The 16,352-nt window shown below is 32.2% G+C and overlaps 1 protein-coding gene across 1 annotated transcript in view; it reads right to left on the bottom strand.

Annotated features, from left to right (window-relative positions):
* Nucleotides 1-16,352, bottom strand: part of LOC106882671 (inositol 1,4,5-trisphosphate receptor type 1) — a 314,426-nt gene that overhangs the window by 113,360 nt on the left and 184,714 nt on the right. The window lies entirely within an intron of this gene.

The following is a 16,352-nucleotide window of genomic DNA, read 5'->3' as shown; positions in this document are numbered from 1 at the left end:
CAAGTGATGCTGGTGTGTTTACATCCCTGTAACTTAGCAGTTCGGCAAAAGAGACCGATAGAATAAGTACTAGGCTTACAAAGAATAAGTCCTGGGGTCGATTTGCTCGACTAAAAGTGGTGTTCCAGCATGGCCACAGTCAAATGACTGAAACAAGTAAAAGAGTAAAAGGGAATGATTACAAATGAACTAAATAACCATTGAATGTAAAACATTACTAAACTCAACAGGTAGGGTAAAGCTTAGTAGTGAGGGAAGAGTAGTGCCCATGGGTCTTTACAGAATATCTGAAACTGATGGAAGGGAGGGTTTTCAAACAGTAAATCTGGCTTGAATACTACTAGATTCAGCTAAAGGCACCCAAGGATCCAAGGACATATTCCTGGGCCAAACGAATTTAAAATTTATGTAAATGACAACAATTAATTAGAATAATATTGCAAAATTATGACTAGGAAAGAGACAATAATTTGCTAGTGAAAAAGGTTGGCCAATTATAAAGCAAATGAGATATCAACAGTTAATAGGTCAAAAACAAAAGAGTATGTATATATATATATAGTTTCAGGAATGTGATTAAACAAACTTGTCAGTATGTGACAAGACATCCTAGTGTCTAAGACAAAACAAAAACAAAAAGCAAAATGGCTATACAAGGTGTAAGCCTTGGATAAAATAAATCCAGAAATAAAATAAACTCAAATTTGAATTAAAATTTTGTTCCTAAATTCTATTTTGAAGTTTTGACATGTAAAATAAAACAGAAATTGCATAGCCTATGAAGAAAGAAAATATTATTATTTAATGTAATGAGCAAATTATAAATATACAAAAAAAAAAAAAAAAAGAAAAAAACATGATAGAAATCCAAAATAGTTATGGTTTACATGACTTTTTTTTAATGAAATAGTACAATGACTCTATAAGCTTCACAGTTTTTATTTTCAGAGCAGACACTGAACATGAATTAAATTTTATAAAGGCTAATTTTTTAAAGCTAAGAGAAAGAACCAAATGCAATCGTAGACATACACACAATAACATGTGTGTGTGTGTGTCTGTGCAGTTGTCTTCAATAACACAAGTGTCAGAACAAAAAGCTTAGCATTATAAAATGCCAAAGCCTAAATTATTATGTGTCTAACTGGGTGTTTAGGAATACAGCAATTAATCTAGACTGCTCATCCAAAACTAAAAATTACAAAAGCTAACTAAAATATCAGAGTGATTTCAGAAACTGTTAATAAAGAAGAATGATTTAATAAACTAATTCCAAATGTATTAGCATGATATCCATGGAAAGATCATTAGATTTATAGGCATCAACAAGACATGAAACAACAAATCCATTGAGTGTAATAAAGAAACTCCTATTTTTACAAAAAAGATAACTATTTCACATCTAACAGTAGAATATAGAGTTTGTATCAAAGGTAAAGAGATAGAGAATTTCTGAATCAATGACTACTGATTACAGACAAATCTGTCCAAGAGTTTCCAAGGGAAAGAAGCAAATCCAATTACAACCAAGTACAGCGTTCTGTTTTAATACAAAATTTCTAAATATTTAATATTAAAGTCTGAAAGTGTATAAAATATCACAAGAGAAGTTTAGTGGCAAAAAGTTAAATATAAATGAAAAATCTATTTTACTTTTTTTAAAATCAAGAATATATAAAAAATAGAATTTGTATAGAGGGAGAAATATGTTAAAAATAAATATTAAGTAATTCCTGTATTTGATGAAGCAAAAAGAATGCTTCCTTGCTTATTCCTGAGCATTTTGCTACTTTGTTTTAAAATGAATGAAATCTTAACATTCAAGGAAGTGATAAATTACTTGCAAAAGAATACCAAATAAGAAAACTGAAGAGAAATATAAAGACCTGCTGACTGGTGATCAGGGCCAAGAAACTAGTTAAGAATGAAAAATTACAGCTTGTACACAGAAAGGCAAGTGAGCTATGATATTTATAATGACATGATACTGGGCAACTGGGACCTTCAGAGGACAATGCATATGTAAACTGAGATAATTTAAAACTTTGTTAGAAATAATTTTAATAAGAATTGTAAGACTGTTTACAAATGGGGAAGTTTTATAACTCAATTATTGTGGAACGCCTATATTAAAATCAGAAATTGTAAATATGTAATACTATTTAAAAGACTAAAACTAAATATGAAATTAAACTATACAAACTATGGATAATTTTAAAACATAATCCTTGAGGCTAAAAGGAAACTAATTGAAACAATAACATTGAGTTCACTATTAAGAATAAAATTGCTGTATTCCAACCCAACTAACTATTACAAGCATGCAAAGTCAATATATGTATACAGCTGAAAACGTCTACAAATTAAATATAGACTGTTAGAATCTTTCTAGAGAGACACATGCTGGCTAATGAGGGTGCATGATAACTAAGTCACTAAATGTATGTGTGACAGAGTATGTGTGACATTTGAGACACAATGTGTAGCAAAACACTGAGTTATGGTGAACGAGAAACAGATACAAAAGAAGGAACAAAAGAAAAGAAGCAAATAATTTTTTTATCATAATATCTAATTTTATTCAATTTAACATAACTGATTAAAATATATGTTGCATTACGTAAAATCTGGTAAGATACTGCTGTGAGAAACATCACTAAAATGTAAGCGGTGTTTTAACTATAATGAGGACTTGCAAAAGTACTTTTGCCATGTGTGGTCTGTGTGTATGTATATATGCAGGTATGGGTGTGTGGTCAAGAAGCTTGCTTCCCAATCCTGTAGTCTCAGATTCAGTCCAATTGTGCAGTATCTTAGGCAATTGTCTGCTACTATGGCCTTCGGCTGACCAAAGCCTTGTAAGTGGATTAGGTAGGCAGAAATTGAAAGAAGCCCATCATATATGCACATGTACATGTGTGCGCACCCTTGTCTTGACATTACATGATGATTGTAAATGAGCATCATTGTCATACAAGCAATGTTGTTCCCTTCCCATCCATGACAAGATATGTCTGACCATGGGAAATGTTACCTTGCTTGGAAACAGGTGCAGGTTAGCAACAGGAAGGGTATCCAGCTGTAGAAATTTTGCTTCAACAAATTCTGTCTGACTCATACAAGCATGGAAAATTTGATATTAAATGAGGATGATGAATATATGTATATTTACATTGGTATAAGTGGAGAATGTGAGTCTTAGTTAAGATGTTATCTTAGTTAAGATATGATTAGTTATTTTATGATATAAGAGTAAAATTCTGGAAAAGAGAAAATAGTTCAGTCTAAGTTGTTGTTATCCATTCTGGTCAATTATTGATCTGACATTTTAGCTGTACTTTGATGTATTACCTCACATGTTTTTGAACTGTGTGTTTGTGTTTATGTGTGTGTGTACACGTGTGTGTGTACACGTGTGTGTGTGTACACGTGTGTGTGCATGCATGTGCAGGAATGTAACTTGACAAAGATTTCTTAATAAAAGATAAATTTACAGGTTAAATACATGAAAATACAGGAACAATTTCCTACCTGATTTAAAATTGAAATTTTGGGTTTGCATAAATTTTGTGTGTGTGTGTGTGTGTATGTGTGTGTGTCTGTGTGTGTGTGTTATTGGTGAAATGTGGCTCATTAAAAGAAAAACAGGTAACACAATATAATAAATCAAAACAACTAAATGCAATAACTAAAACTGGGCATGCATCAAATATGCAGCATTTGAGTTCTGTCTTGCAACTGATTGAAAAGGGTTGCAATTCAATTTCTCTCTTTGAAAATCTTCTTTGCACAGAAGGAAGTCAATTTACATGAAAGATTCATTTAGCATAAATTACAAGTTCAAAGGATTTAGGATAGAATAGGTAAAACTGATATAGCTATCAATAACTTCAAAATAAAAACATGCAGAAATTATACAGAAAACTGGAAATAACAAAACTTGATAAGAAAAAAAAACATTTTTATCACAAAAAAAAAGAAAAATCCAAATCCAACAAATGAAAATGATTCCATTATAATGATTATTTTAAATTCTTATTACAATGATTATTTTTAATTCTTTTTTTTTCACTGCAATAAATATTTCTAAAAAGCCTTTTTAATTTCTTTTATTTTATTCTATGTAAAAGTAATAATCATCCTATAATTTCATTACTCTCACATTTTATCTGCTGTATATAAAATGTTAATTTAATGTGGGACTTTTTTCTGAGATTAGTATGCTTTCTTCCCAAAACCTCAACAGAAAAGGCATTATTATTCTAGTATCCCTTTATTGCTATGTCCATAGTACAGTTTTATTCAACATTATGATACATTCTCTTCCTGTTAGAAGCTAACATGTCCAGCTTGCCTTCAGCTCCAGCCAACATGGAACATAGAATTAGCCTTAACTCTAACAGCATAAAGATGTTAAAGACAAGAAGATGATAAAACATATTTATAAATACATTGAAAGAAAAAAAAAACTGTACCAATTCCTTCCCAGTATAAAGTTAAGGAATAATTGTTAATTTTACAAAATTGCAAGAGTAAGATGTATGTAAATATTTGGCTTTAGTTCTTGAGATAATCTAAACATAGTAGTTTGAGATAAAAATGTAAAGGTATGTGTGGAAATTAATATTAGTTACATTGGTTGGCATTTAACTCTTAAATATTTCTTTGATCTTCACTTTTCATTTAAGTATCCCACCATCACCATCATTATTGTTATTCACCTAGCTGAACTTGCTTAGATTGCTTCTACATCTAACTACAAATATGTTTTGTTTGGTCTACTTACTGCATGTTTGTAAGAACATGTGTATATAGCTGTGTGTGTGTGTGTGCGTGTGAAAGAGAGAGTGTACATATATATATATATATATGTATATATATATATATATATACACACACACAAAATTTAAAATTCGCTATATATCTATTAGTTCCTATCCCATATAGAAACAGTTCTGCAGCTACTGCATAATAGTCATATCTCCACTCTTATAAAAATCTTTAAAGAATTATTTTAATATATAAAAGCAAACATTTTCTTGTAAAATTCATTTAGCATTTCTTATATACATTTAAAGTCCTTGGAAATAATGAATTCGAGTATGTTCAATGAATTGAATGCTTGCAAAACAACCAAATCTGGTATCTGAAACTCAAGATGGAAAAACAATAACAGCTCAGTTCCTTTGCAAACTTAGAATCTAGATCAATATTATAGTATCTAGTATAGTTGATTTTGAATTTCCTTTTTAGCTAAGCATGGCATTTGTATTAAGTGTTCTATATTTCTTATATTGTGATTTTACTAGTTAATGATATCAGTCTAAATATTACATTGACTATATCACATCTTCCTTGTTGTTGACATATTCTAATGTAATCAAATACTTATAAATAAAATTCTTTTAAAAAACCTTTCTGTCTTATGTGAATATGTTTTATCAACTTCAGATTATTTTTTAACACTTGTAAATTTAAAGCTAAATAGAACTCCCACCCAATAGCCACTAGTTACACAAAACTTTACTGGTTTTTATTCCTAACAGAGGAACTCAAAAATAACTTTCTTGAAATTTCTGGCTTAACTCTTCCTTGGCTGAAATTTTTACCAATTAATTTAGTTTTTAAATATTATCTGGAAAAGCATCTTAAGAAGAGAAGAAAAAGATTTTTTAATATACTATAAACTTGAAAACATCTAATTAAAAGCTGGTTAGAGGTATTGCAATTTTCAGAAATTTAATAAACACACAAAGTCAAAAATAAAATAAACATACACCAAACATTAAAAATAAAAAATGAAAAAGGATAGGAAAAGAAGAGACTACAACATAGAAATAAGAAACATGTTTTGTTTTTAGAAAACAGACAATTATATGATATTGGAATAGGAAGGAATTCAGAGAGTTACCATGATCTTCCATGCCATCAAGAAAATTCCTAGAAACTTCACACAACAAAGAATCATATTACACACAGCCAGTTTAAGTTTCGATATAAATACATTTCTTCAGCTAGATATGTTATATTTATTTGATAATGAACGAAGTATTGCAGCTGTAAGTTTAAATTGTTTTTGAATTTGATAAAGTATTAATAGCAACATTTTAACATTCATGGATTAATTATAATTAGAATCTTTAAAGGACTTAAAAGTTCAAAGTATTAATTATATTTGGCTGATAAGGAACTATGTGACATATCAAAATATTTATTAACCAAACAAACCAATTGCTCATTCCAATTACAAGCATATTTAATAATTCTTGATTATCTTAATATTCAATGATTTTAAGGAAAACAATTTTTAAACTTTCAATGCAATAAAGACTATCCATTCAAGTAGAATAGGAATTTAGTTCAAAGCATTATATATGTATATATATATATATTTCATGGCTTTAGGAAAGTGATTTTCAGTGGATTTAGTTTATCATTTATGCACCATTACAAGCTGTGTAAATATGATTCATATTTGTTTATATTTATGGGATAGAATGAAAGGCAGAAAATATGTGATACCAAGTGAGATTTGAAATGAGTTATATGTGTGAGTTTGTGTTTGTGTTTGTGTATGTGTTTGAGTGCATATGTATATGGTAGACATTATTTGTTTGTGATAATGGTGAATAGAGTGATAGTGACTGCTTAATAGAGCAGGGAAAAGAGATGAAAGTGCAATTTGGGCAACAGAACAACAACTGCTAATGAATGCAGCTAGTGAATGCAGCAGAGCTATGGAATAAAATACCTCCATGGTTGACTGGGAGCATTCAATCTGTGGGCAGCAAATGTCACAGATAAAAGATTAGCACCATAACATGTAAAGGAACAATTATTTACTAATACAACAATAAATGTACACAACAATAACAACCATAAATATACACAACAATAACAACATTATTAAATAAGCAAGATGCTGATTTTTTTTTTCATTCATTTTTTTAAAGTTTTCTGTAATTCTGACAAAAATATTAGTAGAAAGTTTTTGAATGATAACAATGGCTTAACAAATTTCAAATTAGTTCTTGAAAAAAAAAAAAAAGAAAAAAAATCAAAGCAGTCATCCTAGCATACAGAAATTCTTTGTAATGTTATTAGAGTCCTATATTGAAAGCTTATATTTTATCACACATTGTACAATATAATTATATTTCTCTGCTTTCTCTAATATGTATATGAAAAAGAGGAAAAGGGGTTGATTTGTCATTGTTTGCTATTGCAAATATTGACAATAATTTCAAATTTTGGCACAGGGCTAGTAGTTTTTGAGAGTAAGAGGAAAAAGATTACATCACCCCCAGTACATGGTTGGTGCTTATTTTATCAAGTATGAAAGGCAAAGTCAACCAAAATTTGAACTCAGAACTTAAAGATGGGTGGAATGCTGCTTAGCATTTTGTTTATTGCGATAACAGTTCTTTTCTACTCTAGGCATAATGCCTAATTTTTGGGGAGGTGGTCAGTAGATTAGATTGATTCCAGAAGGCAACTGGTACTTAAATTATCAATCCTGAAAGGATGAAAGGCAAAGTCGACCTTGGCAGAATTTGAACTCAGAACATAAAGACAGATGAAATACTGCTAAGCATTTTGCCTGGCATGCTAACATTTCTGTCAGCTCGCCACATCATTATCAGCATAGATTGGACGGTTCAACTGGGGACTGCAAGCTAGTAGGCTGCGCCAGGCTCCAATCTGATCTGGCAAGGATTCTACAGCTGGCACCTTTTATGATAATAATGATGATGATGATGATATATTATCCAGAAAATAGTATAAAACAATACGGCTCAGTATATGTTCTTGTCCTTGTAATCTATATTTTGAAAGCTTTTTTTTTTCTCTTTTTACATGATCCAAGAATGTAAACTCAACAAGAGTGGGAGCAGTGTTGAACAAATAACATTACACTACAGTGCCTACCCTAGGTTGTGGCTTGGCAGGTATTTGTTATCAATCCAATATCAAAAGGAAAACAACAATACTAATAATAATAATCATAATAATAATATTGTGTCAATAATTGTTGGTGCCCTAGGTAGAGTGAACAAAGGATTACAAATGTGATAGGAAAAGGTAGGCATAAAAATGGAAATAAATCATATCCAGAGAACAGCATTCCTTGGCAATTCAAGGAGTTTCTGCAAATCCTTGAGACTTTAAAAAGAACATGCAGCCTTAATTCTCAGGAAGTGAACAGCTGGTACGTTAATGACACTGCCAGCAACAAGCTGAGTATGTTAGATATTATTATACCTAACATACTCATCACAATAATAATAATAATCCTTTCTAATATAGACACAAGGTCAGACATTTTGGGGAGGGAGTTAGTTGATTACATTGACCCCAGTTCATGACTGATACTTATTTTATCAGCCCCAAAAGAATGAAAAGCAAAGATGACTTTGGTGGAATTTGAGCTCAGAATGTAAAGATGGACAAAATGACACAAAGTACAGCATGGTAACAACTCTACCAGCCCACTAAGTCAATAATAAATAAATAAAAACTGAAGTTCTCTCAAAATATTTTGAAAATAGCAAATAATTCAGAGGCAGTCTAACAGGCATTCAGAAATGTCCCAAAATGCTCTGCAATAATAAAACACAAGACAGAGAAATTTATGTGAATGACTAAGGTTATGTGAATGACTAAACCTAGGTTAAAAAGAAAGATCACCTAGACATATGAGGGACACAGTTTGTTGCCACAGTATGCTTGAAGTCACTATTACATGAAAAACTATATCCAAACATTCGTGCCCATATATAACAGTCCAAAACATTTTTTATAAGAACTTCTTAAAAAGCTCTACCTCTGCTACTCAACTCAAACATAAAAATTCATTCAAACAGAAATAGCTGCAAACATCTGTAGCATCATAGCCTCACAGATAGCATTGCTTCTGTGCCAAAGGACTGATCTAAAATTACAAAAATCCAAGACATTCAATAAAAACTCGTGTCAGTATAAATAAATAAATATATATATATATATCCAGGCTACAGTGGAGAAGGCAAGCCACTGGATTTGGTTAAAAAGAGATGATGAGCAATGGCTAGAAGAATATTGAGCAAAACCTAGTAACTAGTTGATCTAGCAAGTGGGCCCCCATCTCAGAGAGAGGGGCAGTATGCAATTATACGTTGAGAGAAAGGCACCAAAATAGCACATATCTCCTGATGATCCCATAAGCTTGCTAGCATCCGGTATGCAGAGCTTTCAACAGGTAGCACTTGCATCTGCAAGTTGTTTGCAATATATATATATATATCCTTTTAATTAAATAACTTAGTAAATATCTATAAGAAATAACCTCTTTAGTTACAATAGTCTAACACCCACATTATCAGTAACTAATAGGTGAACAGGAAGAACTATGTGATTTTTTGGCTTGCTAGAGATAGCAACCTAATTTCCGAGAAAATTACATCAACATTTTGAGACAGAAAAAACAGATTTTCATAAAAAGATATGAATGTGGGCTGAAAAGTTAATGGGCTGACTATGAAGGACTGATGCTAGAGCTGTGAAATCTTGCATGCATTAATTTCAACTCTTTTTATTAATAACTGTTTTGTTTCTTTATAGGTAAACTGACATCTAACTGTTCTAAGAAGACTTCAAAAGTAACTATTAGCAACTTCTCTTGAAAATGGACAAAATTTGGCATCATGGTGTTATCAAGCACCTGTGGTAAAAGGCTTTAGCCCCCAGGACATTCATGCTGACATGGTTGCTACATTAAGGGATGACACTTCAGCTTTATGAGCAGTGCAAAAGTGGGTAACTGAATTTAGGAAGGGAAAAGAGAGTCCTGAAGATGACCCAAGGTATGAACATCCTGCAACCAAGGAAAACCTCCGAGGAAAACATGGATCATGTTCACCACATAGTAATGGATGACATGTGATTGACAATAAATCAAATAACCAATACTATTAGCAGATCCTGTGAGAAAGTTGAGAATATTCTGCACAATGAACTTAGCATGATGAAGGTTTCTGCTCAGTGAGTAATACATATGCTGACACCTGATCAAAAACACACCAGACTGATTACATTATGGGAAAATCTGACATTGTTTGAAGTAGATCCAGCTGGTTTCCTAGAACATTTCCTTAGTCAGGATGAGTATTGGGTTGATCACTTTGAGTCAGAGACAAAGAGACAGTTCATGCAGTGGAAATACTCTTCCTCACCCACTCCAAAGAAGACCAAGGTCAATTCATCAGCAGGGAAGGTGGTGCCCTCAGTTTTTTGGGACACAAAGACCTCTTTTTATTAACTATCTTCAAAAGCGCCACACCAATGGCGGAAAATACTATGCCAACTTGCTGAGGCAGTTACAAAAGCTATCAAGACCAAACGCCCTGGAAAACTGACAAAAGGAGTCTTGTTTCATCAACACAATGCCCCAGCACTTAAGTCCTTGGTTGGTTTCAATGGCTGTTGTACATAAATATGGCTTTGAACTGGTTAATCATCCTCCTTATTCTTCTGATTTGGTCCCATCTGTTCTTCAACATGGAAAAATACTTGGTTGGGAACCAGTATTGCAGTGATGATGATTTTATATCTGCTATTGATGATTTTTTTAACCAACAGGATGAGACTCTTTACTAATGGTATCCACACACTGCAACAATGATGGAAGAAGTGTGTGGAGCACAATGGGGACTATATTGAAAAATAAACTTCACTTGGTCACATTCTATGGGGATATCTTGATCAGCCTATGAACTTATCAGCTAACCCTCATATAAAGGCTAATGAAAATGCTGATCTGAACTTATAAATATATTTTAACTGAAGATATTATACCTCTATACTTCCAGTGCACCAACATTTTTTATTCTAACACACACACACACACACACACACACACACACACACACACATATATATAAGCGATTTTATTCAGGTGACACTAACGGACTGCATAAATTTTAAATAGGAATATCATATGGAAACAATAAAAATATTGAGAGAAATAAATTTAACTTAAAAAATGAATAGAGAACAATGAATAAAAAGAATTTGTCCAGCTGTAATTTCGATTCTAATTATTTTTGGCTCTGAAATATAAATTATATTCTACTTTAATATATGACTGCTGAGTAGGTAAACTTTGAATTTATATTTAAACTTGGGCTTAAGATATTTTAATAGCATGCAGTTTAATCAATAACAAGAAAAATGAAGCCATCAGATAACATAGTCCAACTGTGATAATGTACTTTAACATAGTCCAACTGTGATAATGTACTTTAACATAGTCCAACTGTGATAATGTTTTAAGAAAACAATTTTCATTTAAACAATTTGCATATGAACACACAAATTGGAATGTATAAAAACAATTAAGGATCAAAATGTGAGAAAAATTAATAGAATATGAAATGCATTCTGGTAATTTAAATGAAGACAATCTTCAGGCAAGAAAAAATATAATCATGAACTTTTCTCTATCAATTAAATATTACATTCCATGTTATTTTCTGTAGATAACAGAGAAAGTATTTTTCAGCATACTGAGACTGGTAAAATATTCATGTATAGATTTGGTAAGGAATTTAATAAAAAAATTGTGTGTTGAAAAGATATCGTTACATTTTGGTAGAGCCGTATCAAACACATGCATCAATAAATTTACTCTTTATTCCACTTAATCAGCTATAGTATTTAAATAGTTGGCATAAAAGAGTAAAAGAAATATAAAGTAAATGTTCAAAGTAAAGGAATCAGCAGTGAAACTTTTAGCCCAATATAGTGATTTAACGATACTGCTTTCTGCTAGATATTTGATTTTTTATTTGGAATATTATTAAAATTGTGTAGTTTTACTCATATTTTGTGCATGTAGCACTATTTCAGTAATGATTTTAGTTTAATGTAGTGGGTCTTTGTGTTCTCTGCTATGTGATAAATCCTTGTTTTTAAGTGTGGCAAGACCATTGGAGAGACTTATATGTAACATTGATGACCTGACATTGAAATATTTCTTCAGGAAATATTCCCCACCCCCAAATAATATTTTTGTAGGACAGTGCTGAGCAAAGGTTAACTAAAATTGTGCACGGCTAACATATCAGAGCTGTCTATTGTTTTTGTTTCAAAGAGAAACCTCTAGTGGCATTGTTTACATAATGGCTTAATTTATTTTCTTCTAAACCACATGGATGCATTTTGTTTTCAATATGGCTGCTGACCTCCTTCTTCACATGTAACCTCATGGTGCCTTATGCATGTGCACAAGTATGCAACATGTATGTCTTGCCTCACTTCAGCTTAATTTTTCCTGCTTGCCGCCATTGGTGTAAAATTCGATCCTGCTTTATCTTGGATTTGTTTTATGATTATTTGAAAGGAAAATAAAACAAAACACACTGAGGACTAATATTTCTTTTTATTGCCATATTAATGATTTCTTTTCTTTGAGAACCATGCTCACCACGTTTATTCAGTTCATACGTGCTACATTTCTTGGCTGGTATGAATCACTCTTTGTTATCAGAATTCAGTGGTGATGTAAGAGTTTGGTTTGTGCAGATGGAGGCATATTTTGCTATGAACAACATTAAATTGGAGCGGCAACAGCTACACATTTTGTTGAGCACCATACCTTCTTCTCTGGTGATTCATTTGAAAGATCTAATCACGCCAAGGTCACCAGTGTTACATGTGAGTCATTAATGTAAGTCAGAAGGAATGTCTCCTATATGTAACATGTTCAAATTGTAACATAATGTGTGTAGTTAGCATTTTTAGAAGGCAGTTCATAGAAAGAATCCATTTTCAGTGATTTCATAAAGAGGCATGAATAAAGAATATTCAGAAGGCAAGTTTATAAAACAAAAATATTGAAATTTATTCCGTAGTGTAATGAGTGCTAGCAAGTGGTAACAAGGATTAACCTTGCATATGAATGGGAACCGAATATATGTGTATGCAAGACAGGAAATCACATGACTTACATGACACTGAGATTTATATGAAACAGAGTGGAAGCTAATATTAATTATATGAGTTGTGTGTAGTTGATGGTGGACACAGAAAATGCGACATGTTGAAGAAAGCAATGTTGCTTCTATGCTGTCAAATTCACAACTGCTGTCCAAAAAGGCACATGATACTGCTGGACGGAAGTTGCTATTTGTATTATTACACTTCCAGCTCTGATTAGCTGGAGTCTGCCAAAGCACAACTGAACTAAGCCACAACAACAAAATAGATCTTTCTTGTCAAGCTGATATCATGATTTAATGAATTAATGATGTTTGAATTTATTTTGTTCTTAAGATTCAATTATCAAACTTTAACTTTCATTTCATTATTAACAGCTAGATTCATTGTCTCAATGAAAATAGTATCCATTTTCCCCTCCAGTTAATGAAATTAAGTCACCCACAAAAATACTGTGGATGATTTTGTTTTTTCTATGATTTTTTCAATATGTATTTAACACAATGTTTATAATGTGAAGAACTTGGAAGGCACATTCTGAGGCACTAAAATTTGTAAATAGGCAAAGCAAGATAAGTAAATTCATACATTATAGGAACTATTTTTGTTTGAGTTTTCTTGATGAAAAGACTAACACTTGATATAGTTGTGATATGCCTTATCTTAAAGTTAGATGTGTTCTCAGCATGCTTTTAGTATTAGTATATTGAAGAAAATCCAATATATGGTGTGTTATATATACACCTACTTTTGAATTAGCAACAGTATTGATATACAGTATTGATGGAGCAGTTAATTTATAAGTATGACTGTGTATAGATAGCCTTAGAAATATGATTGAATGTGTCAATGATATATACTCAATATCATAACTAGCACAGGACAAGATAATATTTACATAAACATCATATGGTGATGTGTAAAGCAATATTTGTAAGCTAGAATAATGCTTCATAAAAAATAATAAAATCTCCAACATAGTCAAGTTTCAATACTACACATCAGAACACTCACATGTATAGGCACGCATGCGATTATTTCAGCTTTGATAAACTGAAGACCACCATCTTCATATAAATGGCTTCATAGATAATAGAACAAAATTTACAAATAGGGAAATGCAATATATTTCATACAAAATAAAATATCAGATAAGACTGTAAAATTGTTGTTGGCAAGAGAAACTAAGATGGTAGACAACTACAGATTAATAAACCATTTATGAAATCTAACTCATTGTCATGATGAAGGAATGCATTTGTTGTCACATGAAATTATTCTTAGTTACTTAACCACTTTCCTACCAAAGCTGCTTTCATTAGTTTGATGTAACGTTTAATTTGCATTAATGAGATGACAGCACTAGATTAATTTCCTAATTTGGTGGCTAGAGGTAATTTTTCATCTAAGAACTGAACTTTGCTAGCATATTTTGCACATTTTGCATCTTCACATCCTACATATCCTTATCAATGAAAACATTAAGGATAGGTAAGTGTCAAAATAGATAAGATTTGCTAATCAACTTGATGATGTGTTGGCCAATAGATAAAAAATGACTGCATTCCAATTTCTATAGTGCTGACGTTATTGCTACATCTTGCTCTTGCAGAGAACCTTGCAAGCTTTTTATGGAGGCAAAATACTATCAAGTATGAAACTGAAGATCATGAAACTTTCCACTAGCAACTATCATGTCAAAATCCAGCCACTCCCAGATGTGAATTGATCCTCATTTTCTATTAAACTGCACAGTAAAACACATTGTTGACTTGGAGGAGGCTTTTGATAGATGCCATATTCTGGCATCTGTCTACACCTAATGGAAACTAAGTATAGATGAATGGTTTGTGAGAGCTGTACAAACTATCTCCAAAGATGTAGTTTATAGGGAGTCAGCATAAGTATATTGAGATATGGGCGTAAGAGGAATCAGGAATAAGAGAAGAGGTCACGCTTGTATAGGCATGTGACGTGTATGGAGGATGACTGCTGCATAAAGAAGAGGACTTTTGGTGGAAGTAAGAGACCAAGGAAGGTTTGGGATGAACTGGTGAAGATTGATCTGAAGACATTGTATCTCACAGAGGTGACCAAGAACCATGCAAACTGATGATATGTGGTGCTGCAGAAGACCCCAATCACCAACAACAAAGCATACCTTTATATGAGGGTAGTTGTAGAGACTGAGATATTGTGTACTCTGTCAAAAATACATCATACTACCCTCTCACATCTTACAATTTTTAAGCTCATTAAATTCCGTCATCACCCTATTACTCAATTTCCAGAATGAACTCCTCAAATTGTCCTTGTTGATGCCCAGAATCATTGCTTGTATTCTCCACTAACTCACTACAGAGAGCTGACTTTCTTTCAAACACATGGTCCACCTGGTTGAGGGAGTGAATGTCTGGGAACATTTCAGATGCCAAAGGCCCAACCTTAGTCTGCATTTGATTCAGAACTGGAGGTCAGTTAAGGAGATAAGCTGTTATCAAGGCATCTCAATAGATGTGTCAGCCTCAGTATATGCATGTGTATCATTAACCATAGCACCTCAAAACTTCCTTGTAATGAGCATTAGAAACACAAGACCCTTTGGATCAACAGAAGCTGTCCCTTCCACAAGAGGCAAAAAAATGTATGCTCCACTCTGGGGTAGACAAAGAAGTGTTGTCTTGTAGTATATTTTATGAAAGTGATGTGTAAGTGGTGAAACTCTTATTGCTAAATGATTCCACATTAACTATACGTCTGTAGACTGGTGGCAAGTATGGGAGAAGGCACTAGGTCGGCTGTGTGGTTGCTCCCTCATTTTGGACATTTTTTTCTTATTTTTTTGTTTCATACTATTAATTTTATTTATTATTACATACATATTTTTCAAGTGTCTTTATTGCTTTTGTAGATCTCACCCATTTATTCAATGTAAATTTCTCATGATTTCTTGTTTGTTGCTTTCCTATGTATTTTACTTGTGTACATTTCCCAATATCATCATTATCAATCTCCAACATCATCGTTATTAATCAAATAAATGATATAAAGGACATTAATAGCAAGTATGAAAGCATCTAAAACATTTGTAAAATGTTATATCAGTCATGTAGACCTTTTATACAACAAGTGTTTATGAGGCGGTGCTGAAAAGTTCCTGGCTTTAAGGGTATCACGAAAGGCCTGGTTGGGGGCTCAACCATCTGGGTTCTTTTTACAGAGCTTAGAAAAACTGAAGGGCCACTGCAATAAGTATGTGAATCTGAGAGGGGAATATGTTGAATAAAATCATAATTAACAGATTTTCCTGTATTTTTCTTTTACCCAGAGCTAGGAAGTTTCCAGCACTCCTTGTATATAAGTAAATATTAGTGTTT

Source organism: Octopus bimaculoides, chromosome 2, assembly GCF_001194135.2.
Source record: "Octopus bimaculoides isolate UCB-OBI-ISO-001 chromosome 2, ASM119413v2, whole genome shotgun sequence".
Classification (NCBI taxonomy): Eukaryota; Metazoa; Mollusca; class Cephalopoda; order Octopoda; family Octopodidae; genus Octopus; species Octopus bimaculoides.
This window is presented reverse-complemented; position numbering and strand designations above follow the sequence as displayed.